At 36.2% G+C, this 26,517-nt stretch overlaps 1 pseudogene across 1 annotated transcript; it reads right to left on the bottom strand.

The window, feature by feature from the left end:
* Positions 1 to 16,437: 16,437 nt before the first annotated feature.
* On the bottom strand, positions 16,438 to 17,895 carry LOC149248114 (caffeic acid 3-O-methyltransferase 3-like; annotated as a pseudogene). Its single transcript, XR_016265708.1, has 3 exons — positions 17,112 to 17,895; positions 16,937 to 17,001; positions 16,438 to 16,780 (listed from the first exon to the last, which is right to left on the bottom strand). The product of XR_016265708.1 is annotated as a caffeic acid 3-O-methyltransferase 3-like (transcript).
* Positions 17,896 to 26,517: the final 8,622 nt, after the last annotated feature.

Raw genomic sequence — 26,517 nt, 5'->3', positions numbered from 1 at the left:
AATATGTATGAACTATCTAAGCAATAGAGAAATATTTATGGTAATTGTACAATTATAGTTTCAACCATATTAAACTTTGTAATTTATAAAAATATCTTTGCATTTTTTTTAAGTCGGTTTGCATGTAATTTCATATATAAAATTTTGATATAACTTCACCAATACATAATCTATAATAAATATTATTTCATAAAAATAAATATCATGATGATAACCATCTAACAAACATAAACATCATTTAAAATACGCATTCAAATTTGCTAACATCATCTAATTATATACACCTCTAACACATAAAAATGTCATTAGATAGCACACAAATCTAATAATCTAACATGGCATCATCATCATGATCACATCTAACAAAACACAAGCATTGTAATCTAAAATTGTCACCACACACATCCTCAAATATACATCTAATGTCAAATAATTTCTATCACATACACATCTATCTGCAAGAACATTAAATGAGCATATGTAATATGACCGAAAAATATACACATCAACACTGACATATAAATTAAGTACATCAACATGAACAAAAAAAATGCACCTGATATATATATATATATATATATATATATATATATATATATATATATAGATATATAAACAAATCAAATAACTACTATAAAATATCTGATACAACAAATGTAGTACTAGCAACCTCGTCTATAGTAGAAGATGATGGATGGTCAAGTATTGCCTCAATAGTTGAACTATATTGAGGTGGAGGAGAAGGTGGTCGATATGCTCTTTGAGGAGAAACATGAGGGACTGCTGCCAGTACTGGGTGATTAGGAGGTGAATAAAGAGGAGGTGGAGTACTACCAGAAGGATCACCAACACCCTGACCATGACCCGATGGGGTAGTAATACCAGAAGCACCATCACCACCCTCATCATCATGATCCCATGGGGTAGCACTGGGTGAAGACTCATGTGACGTATATGTTGCATGCTCATCCCTCCTCACTACCAGTAGCCTGGTAGCTGCAATGATATGATGCATAAGACTCATGATATCATGCGAACAGTCCCTCAAAAGCTCTAGGAGCCTAGGATCATGCTTGATGTCTCCAACCCTCACAGGGAAAACTCCCTCTTCATCCAAAACTCTAGAGAGTCACTAGCAGTACTTCATCCTAAATCTGACACCATCCCTATGTGCCCACATGGCCACGCCCCACTACATCTGAGGATGTGCTTCACCCTCCAAGGCCTTGCCCATTTTTGCATATCCCTCTGGTGGGGGAGGAGGCATGTCCCCAATGAAACTATCGATGTATACAAAATATATAGTACACAATAATAATTAGAAAATTTCATTAAAAATTTAATAAAATAAGTTAAATAACATTCTAGAACAAATTTGATTATAATAAATTAATATAATAAAATGAAACTATATTAATTTAAAGAAAACATTAATATTACCTATGTTATCTGCAGGCTCATCCGGTGTGAAGAGGATGTTGGGACAATATCTCTAATCCATCCCCACATACAGACATGACACCAAGACAAACATGTTGTCATCCTCACTGGCCAGTAGCCTCATTGCCTCAGCGAAAATCCTAGCTGGATACTCTAGCAGGCCCCTCTTAGGCATCATCTCGCCCCACATGTGCATCCATAGCTCAATCATCAACCTAAGAGGGAAAAATTCAGAAGTAGGCCTAATCTTCTAAAACCTCTAAAAAAAGTTTAAAAATCTCTAAAGTTAAAGGGAAGTTCTCCCTCCCATGTAAAATAGCACGACATCTATCTAAATCCCTAGAAAGCTGTTGTTGCAAAAATGTCATACATTCTATCACATCAGTCGAGCAACTAAAGTTTCTCTCTCTAACAGTCGAGCCCCTGTCGGTGATGGCGGCCTTATCAGTCGAGCCTACTGTAGCATCCTTATGGTCGAGCCTGCTTGCGCATCCTCAACTACAGAAGTGCCCAGGCTCATGCTCAGCCAATGTGCATGCATGCCTTCTAGTTCACTGTTGATAAGACGTCCCAGGCTCTACACCAAAGAATCGACATAAAACAAAAGAGGGCAACTAATGCATTTCCCATCACTAGTATAGTGGGAAATGGTACTCACTAATAGTCAGAGGCACCTAACTTCATGTGCACCAAAAGAAGCAATATGTATCTATCCACCAGACACCTAAAAATCTACTACACACACTACATGATCCCCAACATATCTCTGAGAGTATACAAGTTGACTCTTTACTGCAACACCATGGGGAACATCAGGGAACTGGGGAAAATCATCCCCTACATTTAGATAGGTTATTCATAAAATATATGTTCTCCTCAAAGGGACTATACCATGTGTTATGATCGACATGGAAAGACTATTGGTTGACATCCCGCCAACGAATCAGTTGTGCCAACAAGCCAAAGTCTTCCTTTAGGGATGTATTCTCCTCATAATACTTAAGGAGGCCAACATTCCTCAAGAGCACTTGGGTGGCTATAATAATAGGGCGAGAGTATAAATCACCCTCCCTCTATCATGCCTCTGATGGTTGGACCATATTGTATTGGTTCGCCATTTTCTCCTACTGTTGCTCCATTTATTGATGTCTCTACTACATGATTAACATATAAAATATATCAGCCTCATACATAAAACACATTTTTTTATTAAATGAAAAAAATATTTACAAATATGGAAATATAACTTTCAATTAAAAAAAAATCATCCCCATTGCGCTAAAAAAATAGAAATGCACCGAACCAGTATGCCATAAAAAAGGAAAGCACCTGCCATGGTGCATACATTTAGATGATGCACTGCTTTACATACAAGCACATTGGTTATTTTTATTTTCAACACGGTGCATTGAGACAACATTACACATCGGTCTGTACGTATAACCTTTTCACACTGAAACGTGACGTTCAAGGTATCGAATGCACCAAGATATATTTTTTAATATTAGGCATATAGTGCATTTGGTAAATATAAATGCACCAAGAGTAACTTTTACTATACACATCGATGTAAATATATTATCTTTTCATGGTGTGTTTTAATTTACCAAACACATTGATCACATTGTGTTGCATTAAATTCACACATTGTATTGTGGTGCACCCTGTAAATTTATAGCGTGCACCATTACTAGTGCAAGCTAAACCTATCGAACGCACCACATAGGAAAAGAAACTCAAAAACAATGGATTTTTGGACCTAATTTGCAATTCTAATCCATTAGAAAATTAAATTATAGAGAAACATAGACATTAACTACATACAAACACATTGGTTATTTTTATTTTCAACGACGTATGTCGAGACAACATTGCACATCGATGCGTGCATATAATCTTTTCACACCGAAATAATACTTTTAGGTTATCAAACAAACCGAGCTATAATCTTTTAATACTATGCGTGCAGTGAATTTGGTAAATATAAATGCATCGAGAGTAAAATTTACCATATGCAGCGATGTAAAAATTATAGCCTTTCCCGATGCATTTTAATTTACGAAACTCACCAACAACGTTGTGGTGCGTTAAGTTCATGCAATGTTACGAGCGTAAGTCAAACCTGTTGAACGCATCACGCAGGAAAAAAACTAAATATTAATGGATTTTTGGACCTAGTTTGCAATTCTAATCCGCTAGAAAATTAAATTAGAGAGAAACATAGACATTGTCTAGACGTTTTCTCGTTAGGGAGGAACAATTAACATGTAAATGAAAAAAACAAATTTCACCACTGTTTGAGAAAATTCAAAAGGCATGCACTAAGCATGGGGCAGAAGGATGGTGAGCAAGAGAAGCACTAACAACAAGTCACTTGAGTGAGGCTAGAGTAGCACCAATGCTTGAGATCTCTGTAGCACTACAAATGGTAAAAATGAAATTTACAGCCAATAATTTTCTTTTATTTAACCATGTTCCAATGCATTCTTGTAACAACACCAATGCATAACATTTCCAAGCAAACATCTTTTTCAAAAAACTATATCGGTGCTCTTGTTATGTTTGCACCGAGTCATTTGAATATTTGACTAGCAGTGGTGCATCATGGGAATATAGCACCGAAATCATGAAAATAATTTTACAACCATAATTTTTTAAATTTAACCTTTGTCCAGTGCTATCTAGTTGTATAAGCACTGGTTCTTTGGTAGTTATGCATCAAGGCATTTGAATACATGAAAAACACTGGTGCGTCATGGGAATATAGCACTGAAATGGTGAAAATAATTTTATGACTGACATTTTTTAAATTTAGCATTTGTTTGGTGCTATCAAGAAGCGTAAGCACTGGTGTGTCATATATAGGTGGCACATCATTGTTTTTATTTGTATAAAAATAACACTTCGATGGTGCACCACTCTCTATTAAGAACCTGGCCTTTTAGTTCAATTAACGACATTGATGATTATAATATAATAAGTGCACCATTATTTTTAAGTAAAAAATCCACAACGATGCATTATATTGCGTATGCACCAGGGCATTAGTGTATCAGTTTAGCACTGGGTCGTTATCAGAGTATAGCACCTGTGCATTTTCTGTACTTAGCACACCTTTATTTTTTATTTTTATAAAAAATAAAATAGCCATGGTACACCATATGCTATTAGGCACCGGTGAGTATATGTATATTAATGCACCAGTGTGTTAGTGTATTATAGACACACCATTAAAAACATATGCTAAAACATCTTCCCGCCCAACTCCGCTAATAACCTCTGCTACAAATAGATTTTTGGGCTATTTTTATAGGGGCTTCCGCGAAAGCCTCCACCAGAGGGTCTTTTTCTTGTAGTGAAACCTATTTCAAGAAGATCATGGGCACTAGTTATGACATATACACAAAGGATATTACCCTTTATTCATTGGTCTTGGCATCTGACATCATGTGAGAGAGATGAGCACATCCTCTAGCTTGTATTTTGGATTTTTTTCAACTATATTCAATCCTCTATGATGTGGAATGAGTATTAGAAGTTGATCACACCCTTGTTCTAAAAAAAAATGATGCCTGTCAGTTCCTCAACAAAAATGATGCTTGTCAATTTCTCCAAGTAATGGTTCACACACCTACAAATATTTGAAAAGTTCAACCCTATAAATTTCCGTGCTCACACATTTTTCCCCTCTCAGAGTCTTAAAAAAAAAAAATCTCTGCACTTTTAACATCACCATGTCCACTGAGAGATTGATGGCCAGCTTAGACACAGTCAACCAGGTTAAATTGTAGTTAAATAAAACTATCACTTCTCGAGCCTCATTGCTCGATTGTGCTCCTTGCGCTAGTCTGAATCCTTCGAGACCTTCATTCATTGGAAGTTCCCAATCCAACACAGTTCCTCTTTGATGCAATTCCTCTTCGATGTAGTTTCTCTCTAAGATCATTTCCCTTCGTGAGGAGAAAATCACGACATTCTAGAGCATTCAACTATTGAATGTTGGACAATAACTCCTTTATGAGAGGAACCTGTGAATGAATTTTTAATTTGGCTCGACTTCGATGCAAGCTATTGAAGCAATGATACAATGGTTATGAGATTGTTCATCATAGCACGTCACTAGCATCAATTTGTGAGAACTAAAATCATTGTCAACACCTGTGGATTCCAATTCATTGCTTCTGATGTTAAAATGTGTGGTTCATAGTTCGATTCATAACCTTGAATAGCTTCAAGGGCCTGGTCAATTATGATGGCATCCCTGGCAGCCATAGAATACTGTGCAGGTTCCACCGGTTTCCATTCCAACTTGATTCATGTTTTTTTAGTTTAAAATATATTAAGAGGTCAATTTAATTATTGGAAAGAGAAGTTTTCTTTTTTGGAGAGATAAGGAATGGTGATAAATTTTTATTTTTGTAAATGTGGATTGATAAGTTGATTTTATTTTTGTAAATTTTAGAGTAATAAGATGCATTTATTTTTGTAATTTTTGCAATATTTGGAGAGATAAGGTGTAATTTTGCAATTTGAAAATTTGGGGTGATAAAATTGTAACTCAAATTAATTGTTACTTTGTGGGGGGTTAGAGTAATTTTTTGAGGCAAAAATTATTAGAGCATTGTAACCAGTCAAATTTCGAAAGTTTCATTGTAAATTTTTAGAAAAAAATGACTAGAGCCAAGTGCAAAGCTCAATCATTTTTCTCCTCTAACGACTATATGAGGGTCAAGGCCAAGCCCCAATAAATCTCTTTTTTGTGTGGTTTTGAGTATGGTGTGTCTCTCATATTCTTTTTCCGGTGCATGATCCAACTTGGTGCTTACATTTAATTTTACAAAGTCCAAGCTGGTAAATTTATCTTTTGACCCTAACAAACTTGAAGGCGCAAAGGCATACAAAACGTGGAAAAGGCTCATAGAAAGCACTTTGATTTATAATGAACTTTGGTGAGATGTATGTGATGGTGATGTTAAACCCAATAAACCTACAAATGTAGCTCTACTAGCTAAATGGGAGATCAAAAATGCCTAATCATTAACACTACTCAAATCTTCAGTTAATGATGAAATGTATGTTCACATTGAAAATGCTTCTGATGCATGGTCTGCTTTGAAAACTTCTAAAGATTTGTTTAATACACAACCTAAATCTAAGAAATTTGATCTTCAATTGAATTTTCTCCAACAGAAATTGATTGAAGGAGATGTACTTGAACATATTTCCAGACTTGAAAACATTAAGCATGAAATAGTAAATGTTGGTTTTCAAGCAGTGGATGATAGTTTCATGACTGCAATTTTAATTGCTGATTGCCTTCTTCATATAAACATTTTTTGGAAACTTTATAAGTAATTGAATAGTTAGAGAAGTTAAAGTTTGATTAATTAAGTGAAATTCTAGCTCAACATGACAAATTTTTTGGGAAGAAGAAACACATTGGGGAAGATGTCTTCTTCACAGAAGCCAACACTAGTAAATCTTCAACTGATAGTTCTAGAGGTAGAGGAAGAGGGAACTTCAATCAAAATCCAGGAGCACCTATTGGACAAGGTCGTGGTAGAAGTCAAGGCAAAGGGAACAACTTCAACAAAAGCAACAGTTTTGGCAGAGGCAATTTTCAAGGTAGAGGAAACAGTCAAGGCAGAGGCAACAATCAAGGAAGATGAGAAAGTCAAGGTAAAGGACAAAATCAAAGAAGAGGAAAAAACAGATGCAGAGGATGGAGTCAAGGCAAAGATAGAGATTTTAGTCAAATTATGTTGAAGATTGTCGAACTTTTATTTAAAAAATTCCAAAGTTTCATCAACACACAACATAGTTTGTTAATGATAAAGAATATGATGGATCATAATATGTCTTTACTACACATCAAAGTTTAGAATCAACAACATTACAAGTCTCCACATATCTTAAAAGTGATTATGAAGATGTTTGGCTTTTAGATACAGGAGCAACACAACACATGACTTTTCGACGTGACTTCTTTTGGAATTTTCAACAATGCCATCTCAATTCAATCTTCCTTTTAGATGATACAATACACACTCCTTGTGGAAAAGGTGTAGTAAAATTTTATCTTCCTGGCATTGGAGAAAATTTTATTTCAAATGTTTGGTATGTACCAACTTTCAAAAAGAATTTGTTATCTTTAGCCACAATTCGACAAGAAGGACAACAAGTTGTTATGGAGTATGGTTTAGTCAAAATAAAATCAATCAAACAGAGTATGAAAACAGTCATGATAGGATATGAAGATGGAAAACTGTTAAGGATGAAAGGAATAGTTATTCCACATAATTCTGACTTTGCAGGAGTAGAAAGTATAGATATTTCACCAATAAGGTTTTGGCATGTAAGATATGGACATTTAAACTTTGAAAGTATCTCTCAACTTCAAAAATATGGAATTTTTAAAGGACTTCCAACTTTTAAGAAATAAAATGCAAAATGTGAAGCTTGCATTTATGGGAAACAAAGTCGAGATATTTTTCCAACAAGTTCATGATGTGCAAACAAACGTTTTCAATTGGTTCACATTGACATTTGTGGATCTCTACAAACTTCTATAGGAGGTTGCAGATACTTTTTATTCTTCATTGATGATTTCAGTAGAATAACTTGGGTTTATTTTTTTAAGCAAAGGTCAGAAGCATTCAAAATTTTTAAAACTTTTCGCCAACTTGTTGAGAATGAAGTCAAAGAAAGGATTGGCACTCTTAGAACAGACAATGGATGAGAATTCACTTCTAATCAATTCCAAACTTATTGCAGGGACAATGGTATCAAAAGATAACCTACAAATGTCTATACTCCACAACAAAATGGAGTAGCAAAGAGAATGAATTGTACTTTGTTAGGAATGGCAAGATCCATGCTAAATTTAAAAAATTTAAGTCCTTTATATTGGGCAAAAGAAATACATACAACGACCTAGTTAAGGAACAAGTCTCCTACTGCTTCTTTGGATTGAATTACACCATATGAAGCATGGTTTGGTTTCAAACCTAGAGTTAAACATCTTAGAGTTTTTGGATCAATGTTTTATGTGTTAGTTCCAAAAGAAAAATGAACTAAGCTTGATTCATGAAGTATGAAAAGTATAATGATTGGGTATTCTGATGAGAAGAAAGGATATCGACTTCTGTCCAATGGAAAGTTGATTGTCAGCGGGGATGTGATTTTTGATGAAATAGAAAGAAAGAGTGCTAAAAAAATAGAAAATCTTTTTCAAAACTTAGAAACTAAGGGCGATAAAAGGAAAGGAAAAATGCAAAGTCAACCAAGTTCACAAATTTGGTGTGAAATTTATTTTCCTTCATATGAAAATGATTCATCCATCCCATCTACTTCAACTACACCATCTGGATCTTCTGGCAGTTCACCTGAGTCTCCTAGCAGCAACAGTTCATCTCACACTGACTCTCCACCCTTTGAATCTTCAGTTGATCGACGAACATTTTTTTATATCAATCCACTTTACAATGATGGTGATTATTCAGATCCTCAAACAAGTGAACATCAACTGCCAAAATGGGTTGTTCAACTTTTGAAAGATGTTAGGACTGATGAGAAAAATAAAATAGGCACATGGGGGTTGCACAAAAATGAAGAAAATTTTTCCATAGTAATAAATGATTTTACTAAACCCTCCACATACAAAGAGGTATTAAAACATAAAGAATGGAAAAAGGCTATGATTGATGAATATCAGGTAGTAATAGAAAACAACATTGGAAACTTGTTGATTTTCCTCAAAATGTCAAACCCATTGGATGTAAGTGGGTTTAGAGAATTAAGTACAAGCAAAATGGAGACATTGACAAGTACAAAGCAAGACTTGTTGCTAAGGGTTTTGCACAACATGAAGGCATCGACTATGAAGAAACTTTTTCCCCTACAACTAAATGGAACAACATCCGATTAACACTTGCATTAGCTGCTCAAAACAGATAGAAAGTTCGTCAGATGGATGTCAAAAGTGCTTTCCTAAATGGAGATTTATAGAAAGAAGTGTATATAACACAACATCCTGGTTTTGAGATTGAAGGGCATGAATATAAAGTTTACAAACTGATCAAGGCTTTATATGGATTAAAACAAGCTCCACGAGTTTGATATGCCAAAATGGATGAATACCTTCGCAAAGTTGGCTTTCAACGAAGTGAATTTGATGATACTTTATATGTAGGCCAACAGGGTAAAAATCTAGTGATGCTTGTTATGTATGTGGGAAAAAATGATGATCATATTTTGCAGGTGAAGAAGGAGTTACATGTTGGTTTTAAGATGACTGATTTGGGATTACTTCACTACTATCTTGGAGTTGAAGTATTCCAACGTCCACATCATATTTTCATTTTTGAAGGTAAGTATGCATCTGAAATTCTTCACAGATTTGGGATGCAAGATTGCAAGCCCATTCTCACCCCCATGGAAAAATACTTGAAAATTTCAAAATTTGAAGGGGGGAAATGGTGGACAGTACTACATAGAGACAGTTGATTGGAAACCTTATTTATCTGACAACCACTCATCCAGATCTATCTTATGCAATCAATATTATTTGGCGCTTTATGCAAGAACCATGAGATAGCCACTAGAATGTAGCCAAAAGAGTAATTAGATATATCCAAGGAACCAAAGATTCGGTCTTCAAAATACTAAGAAATTTGTACTTGGTGGATATTCAGATGTCGATTTCGTTAGCAGTATTGATGATTAGGCATCAAGCTTAGGTTATTTGATGAACACAGGGATAGCTACAGTTTCTTGGAGTTGCAAGAAGCAAGATACAGTGGCCACTTCTTTAGCAGAAGCAGAATACATATCAACATGGGAATCATTATGTGAAATTGTTTGGTCGCGCAGAGTTTTGCAGGACTTGGGCATTCGTTAAGAAAAAGCTACATCTTTATTCATCGACAGCCATTCAGCCATAAAACTTGCCAAAAATCCAGTTTTTCACTCCAAAGCAAAGCATGTGGACACAAAGTATCATCACATCAGAACACTCATTACGAAGGATGTCATCAAGCTGATATATTTTCCTTCAGAACATCACATCTCAGATATTTTCACAAAACCACTTGGCAGAATCAAGTTTAATAAGTTCAGAGATGAACTTGGTATTTGTTGTAATGTATCTTTGGATCATAGGGGGGAATGTTAAGATGATCCAAAAATACATAAATCTTAGTTTAATAGTTAGAATATAATATTTAATTATTTAAAATATTTTATTAAATATTGGAGACCTTTTAGAAATAGTGAATTGTTGTAAAAGATATGGCATCTAGAAAGGTCTCGTTTCTTATGCTCCAATTTAGGAAAATAGTTAGTAGAATTGTTAAGATAGCATTTAATGTAAATGAACACTTGTTAATAAAATAAGTGGTCCATAACTAAATTAGGTTAGGACATTTAGCTTATTTAAAGCACATTTTCTTGCTTGCAAACAAGTGAGTTGAGTTTTTCGTATGTAAACTCTTGCAAATATTCTATGTCATTTTATTTTTCTAATTAATAAAAATTGTTTGTGTGAGGACACTTCTGAGATTATAATTTTGATCTTATTAATATACAATAAATATAATATATAAATTTTATTTATCTAACAATTTTTTAATTGTTTTTATATTTTAAATTATATATGTATAATCAATGAATTTGACTAGAAACAAATTTCATTAATTTATTGATAAATTATATCTTTTAAAATTTTAAAATTAGTTAAATGACAATTACAAAAAATATATTTGTATTTTATCTTATCGAGATTTTTTTTTATAGGAGTATAGATTCATGTTAACTAGGAAAATAAGATCAATTTTTTTGACATCTAAATTTCTTTTAGAATGTAAAATTAAAAAAAAAAAAATCATAGCTAAAGACTTGATCTATGGTATATATATATATATATATATATATATATATATATATATATATATATATATATATATATATATATATATATATCATTTTTTAATGTGTAATGGATTCAATGCCTTGAAAATTCCTTAAACCACATTGATTTTATAGACTATACATTTTAGACTTGTAATTCCAACAAATATTTGCTGGATTTCAAACATAGATTATGGGAAATTGTATTTGAAAAACAGTCAAAATGTAGAATAATGAGGTTATTTAAAATGTTTTAGCCATTAAAAAAAATAGTTTTTTCAATTTCTTTATATAATATTTACATATATTTTTATTTTTATTTTTCAAGCATATTTACATTGAAATGTTTTACTTAACATGGATATTAAAATATTTTATTTATAAATCAAGTATTTTTTTTCTTCGTTCAAAATGGATTTCATTAGATTTTCAAAATATCATAGCATACAAAAATTCTCTCAACAGCCCTCGCTCCCTCATTCCAATCATACTTTTTGAGATTGGGGGCTGGAGAATACCAGGATAGACAATTTGCATACATTATTTCCAAAGGGCCCTATGGCCTTAGCATACTATGAGAGACACAAAAATATACCAGAACTGATAACAGCATATCAAGGAGGGGGATGAGGGGGCATTACAAGGGGAGCTTCAAAGTAGCCAACTCGATCATGAATGTGAAAGTTAACATGTTCCACCCATGCCTCCAAGCTGCGGAGGTGGTCGTTAGTATGACATTGACTACGTCAAAGGTTGTCCAACTGCTCCAAAATGACATTCTGACTGTATTGAATATCAGTGGGATAGCAAAAATTTCATTGTGGTCTTCATACCTGTGGTCATATAGAATGTCAATGTCAAATTGTATGTGTTGCAACTGCTCAACGATAGATTCCATGGAGGCAAGATCCATTAGGTGGCCTGGCGAATTAGCTGGAGAAATAGCCCCTACATCCTCTGTTTCCTGGCTGGAAGAGGTGGTAGAGGACGAGTGATGGCCTTGCTCGAGATGCCCAGCTTAGGCTTGCTCCCCCTTCCCGCGACGAGGACAACCCTGTTGGCATGGCATCTTGTTGGTCATGGTGGTTGATGACTCGCAACAGGGGAGCCCGTAGAGAAAGCTTTAGAAAGCATGCACATGAGATAAGACAGTCTAGACCTGCGTACCCACTTACCTGAGCAATGATGAACCACCAACCTGACAATCCTACCAGGAAGGAAGGATGGGCACATGTTTACCCAGATCAGGTGACTAAGTGGAGCAATTCCTAGAAACCACCCCAAATCATCACACAAATAGAACCCACAACCCCACGTGTTGGCCGAGAGACTGTATATACCTTCAGGCCAAAGGAGAGACCTAAACCCAAAGCATAAATTACCAAATACCAGATGAAAACCCACACACCTGTGAAGACCAGCAAGGGTCCTAGCGAGCGGGAGTGGAGCCAGAAACTAGCGAAGGAGGGAAAAAGACTTGTAGCCAACATAGGCAAGGGAGCAGTACCAACCCAAAATTGTCCACGTACCGGGTTCCCAAGGGCAAACCAGGGAACTTATCCCAATCCATGCCAAGCAACTACGAACGTCGTATGTCATCCTCACCCAATGTCTGAGCCTCTAGTGAGGCATCATAGACATAGACCCAACCACTTCCAATCTCCTTACCACCCAAATTCATTGCCCAAACTGCCAAACTGAACCAATTTGTGTACGAGGATTCGCATTTGCCCATAGAGCTCATGAGGGGGCTTGTCACACCAGAGGAGTAAATGTCAGATCGGTTCATCAATGGGGAGTTAATATGCGCGTGGAGGAGTAGGCTCGGATGGCCTTTCACGTGCCACTTGTACTACCGCATGCGCACCCCCATCAGGGGTATTTATAAATCAAGTTGTTCACATTAAAATGTTTATTTTTCCTTAATATGTTTATTTTTTCATTTTTTGTATATTGATACTTTGTATTGCCAAAAAAATTGGGATTACATAGCTTTTCAAAATTTCCCACTGAGGATTTTAATCCTCCTCAATCCATTACCCTAACATAAACAGACCAACATTTCACCAAATACCCATGGCTACACAATTTACAAAAAAAAGAGCTACAATGGTTTTGGCACATAGATAGAAATAACCTGAATACATCATGAAAACATAAGCCTTCTTGATAGGGTTGAGCCAAAACCTAGTTGGCACAAAAATACAAAGTAACCAGATAGAAACTTTAATCATTATGAGAGGATGCAATTGTTGTAGGAACCCTTTCTCTTGAACTTGGTGGATTTGGTGGATCCCTGCTATTGGATTCATGTGCAATATGCCCCTCCACATAAGTTAGGTGATAATCAATCCTATCTAAGCAAAAGAATTGATTTTTAAGCATTCTTTTTATATCTTCGAAAGTGGCAAAGACATTATACTGTTCCACTTTCTTCTCTTTTACGAAAAGTACTAGCAAAGTTTTCATTTTCTAGTGCAAGGCCACCGAGTTCAGATATTGCTTCTTCCTTCCCTTCGTGTGTCGAGGATCAAGATCCCAAGTAGACATATCCTCTAAGATTTCTGAATCAGACTAGGATTGTCTCTCCACCTTAGCTTGAGTCTCCAATTATGTATCTCCTACCCTATTTCTGACATAATTGTATTGAAGTAAGTGGAAATTGAGTCATGAACAAAGAGCCTCACTCCTCTCTAACCGTATGGACCATTATCCCCTCCCCCTGTGCCTACAACATAATTGTTGTCTCGGAAACATGACTCAAACCCAAGCGTAAATTTCCCTTCACCATCGGCTGGAACATAAAGCAACCATAGGGAGGTCGAGGACCTACCCTTGCCTCCTCTGAAACCACCACAAACAACTACTAAAAACATCATATGGACGATATATAATGAGTTCAGGCCATCTAGGATCTTGCATGCGAATGCATGCACGGGGCTGGTTATGCCCCCTCTTCTTTAATGAACATCATGTCTAAGCGTGGCAGGCACAACCCACAAATCCCCCTCATTAATTGCATTAACAACCCCATCGAGGATCCTTAATATGATTTTAAAATATACTTCAAAATTATGCATATTGAAATATTTTATTTATGACTCATATTAAATTTTATTATTACTATTGTTGTTGTTGTTGTTGTTGTTGTTGTTATTTTTTCTAAATATGTCTAAAATCTATTACTGTAACAAAATGATACATGGAGGCACTGGCCTCTGCAGTTCTTAGCCAAAGTTCATGGCATATTGCAACCAAAACAAAATGAAGACTGCCCAGAAGAGGGAAACTAGTCCAGTCCAAATAGATTTTCTGCCCTCATAGGGGAAACTAGCATGTGAACATAGTGTGATATTATTTTGAAAACAGCTTCAAAACTAACTATTTTGCTCAAAAATGCAGAAATAAACCAATAGGACTGGGTGCCGGGAACCTGAAACTTGAAGAAACCTGTTGGTTTAGTTGTCATTTGGTGTCGATGGGTGTTCTTAAAGAATTAGTCACCTGTAGGCATCAAGGTCATCCTCTTCTTTTTTCAGTTCACCTGTGTCTTCCTTCTCACTCTTGCAGACCGTGCTTCCTTCTCACTCTTGCAGACCGTGCGGTGGTCCATATTTTCTCGATTATGCTCTGGTGCTATCAGAATTGAGAGTAGAAGGCTTGCCCTGAGCAGTGTCGTTCTTCTCCATTGCGCTAGTGGGACGTCCTTCAGCGATGGAAGGCTCCTCCTAAAACATAACTGTTATGGTGGCCTTGATAAGAGGTCGATATCCAGAGAGCATTAGTATGTGAATTGAGATGTATAACTGGAATGCTGAGAGCTGGAAGGGAGAGAAGTAGCTGATGGATAGGTTTGCGAAGGTTGGGAGCTAACAGCACGAGTACGACCCCTGCCACTGCGTGTATCAGGATAGCAAGCCGAGAAATAATTTGACGAGGGGGGAGGAGGAGTCAGAGACAGTTGAGGGCAAATTATGGAGCATTTTACCTCTGCTGTTGCCCCACCTACAATGCATTCGCTGACGCAGCCTAGGCATAATTTCATAGGGAGAAAGGAACTGACTGTGAGGAGTAGGCACTGATTAGAAATGGTCATTTAGGGTGGCGTTATCAAAGGTGAAAGGCTCAGAAGTGAGGGTCAAGTTACATAACAGGCTTTGCGAACAGTGGTTGCCCTTCTCGAACTCTGTACAACAGAGAATTTGGCATCTCCGGCCTATTGTGGTGCGAGTGCTTGGCTCCATGATAGCCAAGGGGCACTTACATTTTAGAGGCAAAGGAGCATAAACAAATGAGGATGCGGGTCGTAGAGAGCCTGAGGTCTCCATAATGAAGAGCCGAGGCGGGATGGCGGTCGTAAATTGGAGAGAAAAAGAAAAGGATTACCATTAAACCCGACTTTTGCAGCCCCAACACATTAAATTTTGTTATTCAACAACTCAAGACGAGATAGTGGGATCGAATCATCCTTTTGTTATCATAATTGTAATGTTGCCCTTTCCTTTGGTATGAATCTTTGTGAAAGCGACCACGGCTTTTCCAGAGTAAGTAAACATTTATAGAGTAAAAATAATATTTAAATTATTTAATTTAATATTTAAATTTGAGTTAAACTTGACATAAATTTAAATAAAAAAAATTGAATTTTTTTAAATTTATTAAAATCAAACTAATTTAAATAAACGTTAATTACACTACACTACCAACATAGACACAGATGTAAAAATATTATTATATCTACTAACATAGACAGATATAAAAATATTATTATATTCAATTATTTTTATGATGGATAAATATCTTTAAAATCTCACAATAATTTCAACCATGTCTACCTTTAAGAAATCTTCAGTTAAGACTCAAGAGTATCGTGGAACCCATCCCAATTACTCCCACTATAAATCCTTTCGCCCGTTAAAAAATTCAAACTATTGACATAGATCTTATACTGCAAGATAACATCTTCAGCAAAACAAACATTAATTGTAACGATAATCGCACTCTAAATCCTTTAGCTCCTTAAAAATTCAAACTATTGACGTACCACATAAAACATAGGTCATATACTGCATGATAACAGCCCCAGCAAAACCAACGTTATTGTAACCATAATCGAAAGCGCAACCGCTTATTAGGCTTTGGACAGCACTATGAGCGACTGAAGGAACGGTAACTTGATGATGGTGTACCTCTTGAACCCTGCCCGCTCGAACAGCCCTTTGAATTCTTCCTCTGTCCTTTCCTTCCCACCTGTTGTGTAAACCATCATCGATATATCATATAACAATCCCAATCGCCTCGACATGCTTTCACCTTCTTTGTCTCCCTCAACAACTGCTTCCACAATTAACACCTTTCCCTTCGCTAGCGTTGCGTCGTAGCTTCTTCTCAGCAATTTCACACACTCCTCGTCTGCCCAGTCAGGGAGGATCCACTGCAGAAAATGATAATAGAATATTATTAGCCCTCAACAAATCCACTGCAGTAAATGACAATAGAAAACTATTAGTCCTCCTCAACATGTAGAAATAATAATAATGGCACAAGCAAATTTCTTATGCAAACAGAAGACCATAGATGAAATCGTGACCTTCATCATGACTGCATTGGCAGAAGGTATGTGCTCGAACATATTTCCCTCCATATGCTCCACCCCTGCAACACTCCCTCGTTTCCAGTCATAAATCATCATCAACTTGCTATCATGTTATATATATCAACAAATTTATTATATTAATGGTGACCAACATTACAAATCTAATTACCAGTTATGGGAGGCGCGGTGGCAATGACATGAGGCAGATCGAGATTAATCCCACGAATGTGTGAATGTTCCTTCACAATGATGGACAAGGCAGAGCCCATACCTCCTCCAACGTCTACTAGCGTTGCCATACTCTTAAACCCATCTTCATACATCTTCGCCACGGAAGCCATGACGGATCTAGTGTTAGTGGCCATGGCCTCGTTGAAAATCTTGTTGAATTCGGGATTGTTGCCCAGGTATTCCCAGGGATCCATACCATGAGCTTTGTTAAATGTGTAGCAGCCCTCCAAGACAGATTCGTGCAAATGTTGAAAGGCTTCCAGGAAGACGTTGTTTGCTATGAGGAGCAGGAAAGGCCCACATGATTGCTCATTTCCTCCATGCACCAGCAGCTTCGAAATGCCCGTCAAACCGAACTTTATTTTCTTGGTGTCTGCATCGTCTGGCTGATCGGCCTCTTCTTGTTCAGCGAAAACGCCATAGGAAGCAAGGAACCTCAGAATTCTGTAGAGGTATCCCACATCCACGTGGGAATTGCCAGTTGATGAGGAATTAGCAGCAGCAATGTAAAAGGCAATCTGCTCGGCAGAAAGCGGACCTCCATTGCCTCGTGTGGCGATGATGCCAGGAATGTTGAGCAACACAGCTGCTTTCAAAGCCAATGGCTTCACAGCAGAGAATATCATCTCATACAGCTAGAGCTCCTGCGTTGCTGCGGATTCCCGTGATGAGTCGATGTTTTGCCCGGTTACAGGAGCCAAAACATGATGAATCGAGTCCATTCTGAAAGAAACAGGAATACAAAAATTCAGATAACAGCAGCTACAGCTGCCAGAAATTACACAACCAAAAAAGCGAGAGTGCATTTTCTTCCTCGGCTAAGCATATGTATTTATACCAAAATTAATGTCGGTTACAGCAATTAAAATATTCATTTCCCAGGCGGTGCTGCCCTTTCGTTCTGCAGGCGGTGAGGCTGTGCTGACCTCCGGAAGAATGAAGAGCCAAGGCGGTGCAAGAAGAGCCAAGGCAGTGGCCTTCGTGAAATAATTATTTTTACATTCTCCCCCTTAATTACTTTACAAAAATGAAAAAACAAAATTTTGTTATTACATCAAAATGTCCTTACATGATGCATACTCCTATGTTTTCCCTGTGAGTTTCAAAGAGTTCTTTTCCCAAGGGTTTTGTAAATATGTCTGCAAACTGATTCTCTGATCAATACATTTTTCATTATTGCTTACTAATTCTCGAATGAAATGATATTTCGTATTAATATATTTACTTTTCTTATGAAAAACATGATTTCTTGATAATGCAACAGCAGATTTGTTGTCACAGAAAATATGAGTGGGTTCTCTCTGTTCATGCAACAACTGTGATGGGCATCCAGTAGAACTACGGTGACAGGATGCGTATGTTGTGAGTGAACATCGGATCGTCAAAATCTGAATACGGAGAGACTGACCTCGAAAGAGAGGGCTGGTAGCCCGAGTCGGAAATTTTGAAGCAATTCCCCCGCCTGGGTAGACTATTCCCAAAGAAAATCCTTAAATGATATTTATCATTTTCTTTACCGAATATCAATGGGATAGCAGTCATTCCATTAAATGGAGAGACGCAATATTCAATAAAATATGGAAGGACGGCAAAAATAAGGAGGGGCATTACAATTTAACAAACCCTACATTATACCAGATTCAAATTTTTGGTGATAGTTAAATGTACGACTATATGTACGGGCTTTCGTACATTCACAAACTTCGGAGAGAAAAAGAAAAGGATACCCGAGATAGTGGTATCGAATCATCCTTTTGTTATCATAATTGTAATGTTGCCCTTTCCTTTGGTATGAATCTTTGTTAGGTAAGGAAATGGTGTTTGGATGGTTATTTTTCACACATGTTCTATGAATCATAATACATTACTATATTTTATATTAAATAAAATATTTAAAAATAACATCTACATAAATGGGGTTTTAATGTTTTTAAATAGCGTTTTATATTTTTGGATTATGTAAATATTTTTGGATTGCAATTGTAGTTAAATGGTAAGTCAAATTTAAGAGGGTATTGTTATCATTGTTACAACACCCTCTAAATTTTGCCTATATTCAAAATTTGGAGACTTTCGTTGATCGTGTGAAAACTGTCATTTTGAGTCGTTGAAGTTGTTCCATGCATGTTCTCTAACTTTTTCTAAGTGTTCAAGTTCCTTTTTAAAGAAGCCTGAACTGTTGTCTTTTGTTAAAGGTGGCATTGACATGCCTTTAAGAGGCAACTCTAGTGCACGCTCTTGCATTAGTTGATCCTATTTGTTATTAGAACATGTGTTGGACACATTCTCGTGGCATAGCACATCTTTAGGTTGCAGTCAACACTTGTGTTGTAATGATATATCTTAATTGCTCCACTTGGAGATAAGTGTCATTTTACTATCGTTTTGTTGTATGCATATTAGTTTTGGGTATTGTATATCTTGTTGCTATGTGCATGGATGTATATGTGTCTACGATCATGTTCAAGGCTTGTTATACGCTCTTAATCTCTTATCCCATTGATATCACACTTAGTCAATTTTATAGTTCTTCTTTGTCCACACCTCTTGCACAACTCATGAGCACATTCAACTTCTAGCTAAGTGATGAGCGTAATGCGCATTCCTAAGCCTAAGTGATGAGATCCTTACCTCCTGGACCTACACATTACGCCCATCTAGCAGACATCGTCCTTTACTGTGCACTGAGAAACCTCAAAGTAGAGTCAATCAACCTTACTGCCTACACTTTCCCATTGCACAAGCCTGGACTAACCCTACCCTGAATTGCACACTGCGCATTCTCAGTGGACGGTAGGGTCATTTCTGAAACCTTGAAGTACTCAACTATGCAATCCCTTGAACCTCTTCCTCAGCCACTGTGCGTTGCGCAATTACAGTACCCACACTTACCTCCCTTGTCTCGTAAACTTTTCCTCTTCACAATGCCTACACTAATCTTTCCTTCACTATGCACTACACACTTTCATTGAGTAGTAGGGCCACCCTCCAGCCCTTGCAATTTTTAACACCGCAATCCCTAGACTCATCTCCTCAACCATTGTGCACTATGTATTATCAGTGAGAAAGCATGCCTTCTCTACCTCCAGGTTCTACGCAATGCACATAAGATTTCCTCTTCCTTCCTTGCCACTACACATTGCACACCCTTAGTGTTTAATCCTTCACTCCTTGCCTCCTAAACCCATGAACTGTGCCCATGATTGCCTCCCTCTCAGTGCTAGTGTCATTTTCCCATCACAATCAACATCTTGCATGAGAAAAAAAAGGTAGATTAGGTGATTTTGCGACAGATATTGGCTTTCCAACAATGAACTCTATTTGTAGGTGCTATGATCCTAACATGGAAAGATAATGCTTAAGGAGGACATGAAGGAGAAGTTACAAGAAGAAACTTGTAGAAGTGAAATACAAAGGCATCATCAAACGAGGAAATAAAGGAACTCTAAACTATGATAGATGGATAGAGAGAGTCGTACGAGCAAAAGAATATGCTAAAGGAAATGTTTGAAGGAAAAATAAGTTGAGGAAGGGCTAAAATAGTAGTTTTTATTTAGCAAGATACAATATAGTAGTTTTCATTCAACAAGATACATGACTATATGGTTCTTTTAGATGCAAAACAAGGGACCGCACGGACAAAATAAAATAGTAAATGATGAACATCAAATAAACAATAGCAATAAAAGTGAATTTAAATGTACAAATAATTATATAACCACAACCAATATTATCATCTAATTCTCAAATACTATGGAAGAAAGAACTATTCAGAAACTAGCTAAGTAACCATGCACAAAAGTAATATTCATAAACAAACTATAGAGGTAAACAAATGCATAAAGAGTAACGGTACAAGACAAATATCAAGCAACTAGGGTGGGACCTAACCCAAGGAATCTCATAACTCTTAAGAATATTAAGAACTGAAACCAAAGATGACTTTCATTAATTGGAGAATATCTTTTACATGCCAAAATGTTGCAAAACTTGAAGTGTAAACTTCCCAATGCTCTATATTGTTATTCTCTTGCTCCTACTTGTTATACAAGGTTACCTGAGCCCTTTATATATACAAAATGGGTAGGGTGCAAACTCATTGAGGGGAGGACTACTTTCCCTCCAAAATCCCTAAAAATTTGGAGTTGGGAATATCTTTAACTAAGGTTTGCACCGTGGGTGGCATCTCCATCACATGATTTGTGATGAAAATATAGAAAGGAATGTGATAAAGAGGATGTTTGATGAAAGCGCGCTAACATGATTTGTCGAAAAAATGACACTAGATTTCCATTGGGAACATGTGGGTAGCTTGGTCGCATGATGGCTATGGGTGACCGAGCGTTAGACCTGGCCTAATCATGGGTGAGGAGGACTAGCATGACACCATGAGGAGCATCATGGACACCTCAAGACATGGACCAAGAGATATTCTTTGAAGACTCAGGATTGGAGATCCAAGGTAAGAATAGTCGTAAAAGTACATACCTTGTGGAAATCCGAATGGGGTATGTAGCTTGTAGAGGTAGTTTGGTATCACACATAAACCCTCCCAGCATAATGCTCTTGATTAAATTAGATCTTGTCTAGTTAGGCCTCATGGAAAATTTTGTTCATCATAGTTATACTTATAGTATGGTTTATCAATGATACTCTTCTTGAGAACTATTCAGTGTGAGATATGATGTTGTATAGGTATTACAATTATGAATACCTCGCTAGTTAAGAGGGAGTGTTGAGAAATGTAACTAGTTTCAGTCTTTCTAATTGTTTTACTCATTTCAATATGTATCTTATGTAAAAAACAAGAAAATAAAATAAAAAATTATTATTATTAAGGAATGGGTTCAACACTCATTATTAATGCTCTTCTAAGTAAAAACATGTTCTTTTTTCTTCTAGGGTTTGTTAGGTCTCTGGATTTATTGTCATGAGCCAATGGAGTCAACATCATGTTTATAAGTCCCTTATGGGAAATTTATAATAGTAAAAAGAATTATTTTTAAGTCTAGAAAGTCTTGGAATCTCCAAGAGTACAAGTCGGCCCTGAGATCATCAAGTTGTCTGAAAGGAGGGAATTCAACTCCTTCAGAAGGCTATATAAAGGAGTAGTTCAACTTCATTTGAGACACTCTCATTAAGAAGTTTGATTTACAAGAAAGAGTTTGATCTATAGCTGAGAAAGGGAGAATAAGTAGAGAAAAGGTATAGGAGAAGATGGAATGATGAAAATTATTTTTTTGGGGCTCTATCTCTCTCATGTGTCTGAAATTATAAGGCATCTGGTTTGCAGAAATAGGATGATGTTGTAGGTCTGAATTGCAGTAGGACGAAGTGAAGAACCTAGTAGCTCGAAGAGGGAAAATCCTTATCTTGACCTCGTTGACTTTACAGGAGTTGTCTTACTCTAAGTAGGGCTTAAGAGGAAGCTATCTTTTGGTTTCGAAGAAGCTTCTAGGATGAATTTTCTAGGTCAAAGTCGCAGGTTAAGTAGCAGTGTTGTAACTCACAAGTCGAAGTTGCTAGGTGTAGCAGTTTGGTGCAGAATAAAGGAAGGACTTAGTTTAGGGATTGGGTCATTGCATCTCGTTTGAAGTACATTCTAAAAGAAAAGACTTTATGGGTTTCCCCTTTGAGGAGTTTTTCCCTAGCTGAGAGAATATATCTATGTCATCTTTTGTTACTGTTATTGTTCTTGATATTGTTTGATGAAATATATAACTAGATAATATAAAGAAGATAACTAAAGATTCACAAGAACTATCAAGGTTAAGGAAACTAGGATATAATAGTTATCACTTTACAACTAAACATAGTGGAACTATTGAACGAAGCGGAAGAATTGAAACTTTACTGAACATAATAGAATTGAACAAAACAAAGACACATCGTTTAGAATAGGATGAGGTGTTAACAGAAGAAGGGAACTAAGGAGAGGGGCTTGGGCATGTGGTAAAGTAGGGTTTGAGGACGAGGATGAGGTAGTTCAGTTGCCCTGACCTAATGGTGGAGACGGCCTACAAAGGAAGATGGATGACCAATGGTAGGGTAGTGGGGTCTTGTTGAAGCCTAAAAAATCATTGCAACAACATTGGGGATGACCACCCAGTCCGGACCTTAAAGGAGCTCATTTTCTGTTTGGAATGGTAGTTCCCACTGGTTTAACTAGGTCAAGTTACCTTCCTCATCTGCATAGTTTTCTTGAAATGGACGTATAATTTGTTGCTGATCATTTTGGCCTCTCTGCTCTCTTTGTTTAATCTAAGGTTGGTTTTTCCTGAAATTTGGATTTCTAATTTGGGGATGACCTTGGTTTTCCCTGGGAGGAGTTCTATCCGTGATAGAAATTATCTCCATCATTTTCTCGATTGTTTTTACTAAAGTATCTAACTTAGCATCAGAGGAAGAAGAAGCATGTTCCTCTTTTATAGTAACTCTCCTTTCAGCTTTCAGTCTAGCTCTCTTTGCTAACAGATTGGCTTCAACACTAACTAGATTTCTCTACATTTACTCAAGGGTTGCAGAGTTTCTTTCTCTTAATTGGTAAGACATATCAAGGTCAAAACCATCTGGGAATTTAATCAGGGCTAGCCCTGGAGGAGGTTGTATTGTTGTAGGGATAGAGTTATAGATATTGTTAAATCAGATACAATAGTCCTAAACTGTTTCACCAGGGACTCTTCTGATACTTTCATACTCTACTAAAATTTGTAGAGGGTTCTTTTTCACTTCCCATATTCTAAGGAAGGTGTCATGAAATTGAGTAAGTTCTGGGATAGAGTTAGCTGGTAATCCTTTAAACCATTTTTTAACCTCACCAGTGAGACTTTGATCAGAAATCTCACTTTTTCGTCAACATCATCTATATATTGGAGGTCTAAGTAGTCATTAATTTTATCTATATGTCGTTGAGTAGTTATGGGCCCAATGCTATCAAATTGAGGAATCATACTACGGTAATCTTGAGGCATTGCAGTGAGTTGTGCAGGTAGGACCAAAGGGGCATATTGGGCTGCTATGATTGGTAAATGAGAATGAGAAGATGTTGAAATTATAATAGGTGTGTATGTGGGAGGGATCAAAGTAGGTGGAGCAGAACTTTTTTGAGATGGTGTAGTAGTAGTGGAGGTAGGTACCATGGTAATGAGAGAAGTTATTAAAGGAGCAATAGAAATAGGAGGAATTTCTAGAGGAATAGAAATACTAGCTATAATTTTTGGTAGGTTTGGGGATGAGGCTGTAGAAGAAGAAGGTGAGGGTTTAGGTGAATTATGGATCAGGGATTTAAGCACAACCTGATCTAAATGGCTAACCAAAGCTTCAATCTTGTCAAATTGTTTTAGTTCATCATCAATAGAATTTGATTTATAGGGTTTTAGCAGGCTTTCATCAATCACAGTTTTAGGCACAAAGCTGTCAAATTTACTTCTAAATAGACTATGTTCAAAATCCAAATCAAATTCTATATCTTCTAAAGTGAAAAAATTCTCAGGAAGGGAATTAACCCTGGGAAAAGGACTTTCGCTTGATTCACTCTCAATTACACTTTTCTTTCTAATTATTTTTTCTAGATTATCTACAATTTTTGGTGGATTTGGATCTAGATTAGCTCTAGTGTATATTATTTTAGGAGCCAGATCTATTATAGTATATTTAAATATATAGAAAAGTAAATTTACAGATATAGAATATGTACAAATTAAGAGTGGCAAACAACCTTAAATCAGAATCTATTTATGTGCCACAAACCTATAAATAACTTTAAGTAATGAAACAAAAATTTTACGAGGGAAAATTTAATACAAATAAGATTTGTTCAAAGTCCCTAGTGGAGACACTAGAATGTTAGAACTCCATAATTTCTTAAGGATGTGAAAGGAACCCAAAGGTAATCATAGAACCACTTTTATGTTTAGAAGCTTGCCCTTCTAAACCCACAGAGGGATCTCTTTGTCAAATTTAGATTTGTTTGTAGTGGGATTTTAGGCTAGATGTAAGGTTCAAAATTTGGTTTTTTGGATTATTTGGTTGAAACTGTAATAGGAAGCCATTGGGCATTGGAGTCAATCAGCTTTAAGTAGATCAATTACAAATTTAACAGACAAGTGTGACAGGGAAAGATAGGCAGACTATCAGATCTTATGAGCTTTGTGAAGAAAATATTAAGGATCAATTAAACATAGAGCATTTAAGAATTCTATTTTTAACATCAATTGGAAAACATCAATTATTGTTCATAATCCAGAATTGAGTGCAATTAAAAAAATTCAATTTCTTATTTTTCTTTGAACAAAAAAGATAAGGAAAACATATGTGATGAAAAAAAAAACACATTAACATGAGAGAAAACTTCACCAATGAGGCTGACACAGGAATCTTGAAACAAATTTATGTATTACTGAGGATTTTATCACTTGAGCACAATGAACAACTTTACTTCAAAAGTATTCTTTTTTCATACAAGTCTCAACATTAATACTTCAAATTCTAAAGTATTTATACAAATTCTAACAAAATATCTTGATTGGAAATATCAATATTTATTACAAAATATCTCAAAATTATTTACATAAATAGAACAAAAATATAGGACATCTAAAACTACTGAAGCTACTGGCACTATCTTCAAGGGTTGTTGTTGATGACTGGGCCCGAAGAAGTGCTTTCCTGTTGTCTTCTTGTTGGAGGTGAAAACTGCTTTATCCAAGTAGTTCACATATTTTATCCCATCGATCTTCATTTGGAATAGAAAACTTTACCAACTTTCTGTAGGTCTCATCTACCTCAATATCCTTTTGAAAGGTAGTCTTGATGATAAATACATGTTTAACTCATGTTTGATGAATAGGTCAAAATCCAATGCCTCAATAAAAGCCTTCCCTGTGATGCTTCCTTTGATGCCAGTAAACTTTGATTTATCTCTTGCAATAGTATATAATTTATGGTGGTAATATTCTAAGCTAATCAACTTATACCCAATTCCTATTAATCCTGGCAGTCCCTTCTGATTAAGCACACTAAAATTTCTGTGAAACTTCTGAATGGTGGACTCCATATTGTGACACTTGTTTTCTAGTTGTAGCATAAGGTTCCTTTTAGTGAGGACCTTTCTTACCTCCAAAATTGCTTCTGTCCCATCTGGAATTTCAAATTCTTATAATTCTTCTTTGGTCTTTGAATTCAAAATTCTTATAAGTGCAGTGGCTTCACCAAGTTTCTGTCCCAAATCTACTTTTACCTCCACAATAACCTATTTTGATCTCTGTATTAGCTCTTCCTACTAAAAAATAATCTGAATTGAGGGCCATATTTCAGTCATGGCCTCATTTATTTCTACCCATATA

Source organism: Pinus tabuliformis, chromosome 7 (genome assembly GCF_031772625.1).
Source record: "Pinus tabuliformis cultivar Carrire ecotype Pingquan chromosome 7, CPIR1, whole genome shotgun sequence".
NCBI lineage: Eukaryota > Viridiplantae > Streptophyta > Pinopsida > Pinales > Pinaceae > Pinus > Pinus tabuliformis.
This window is presented reverse-complemented; position numbering and strand designations above follow the sequence as displayed.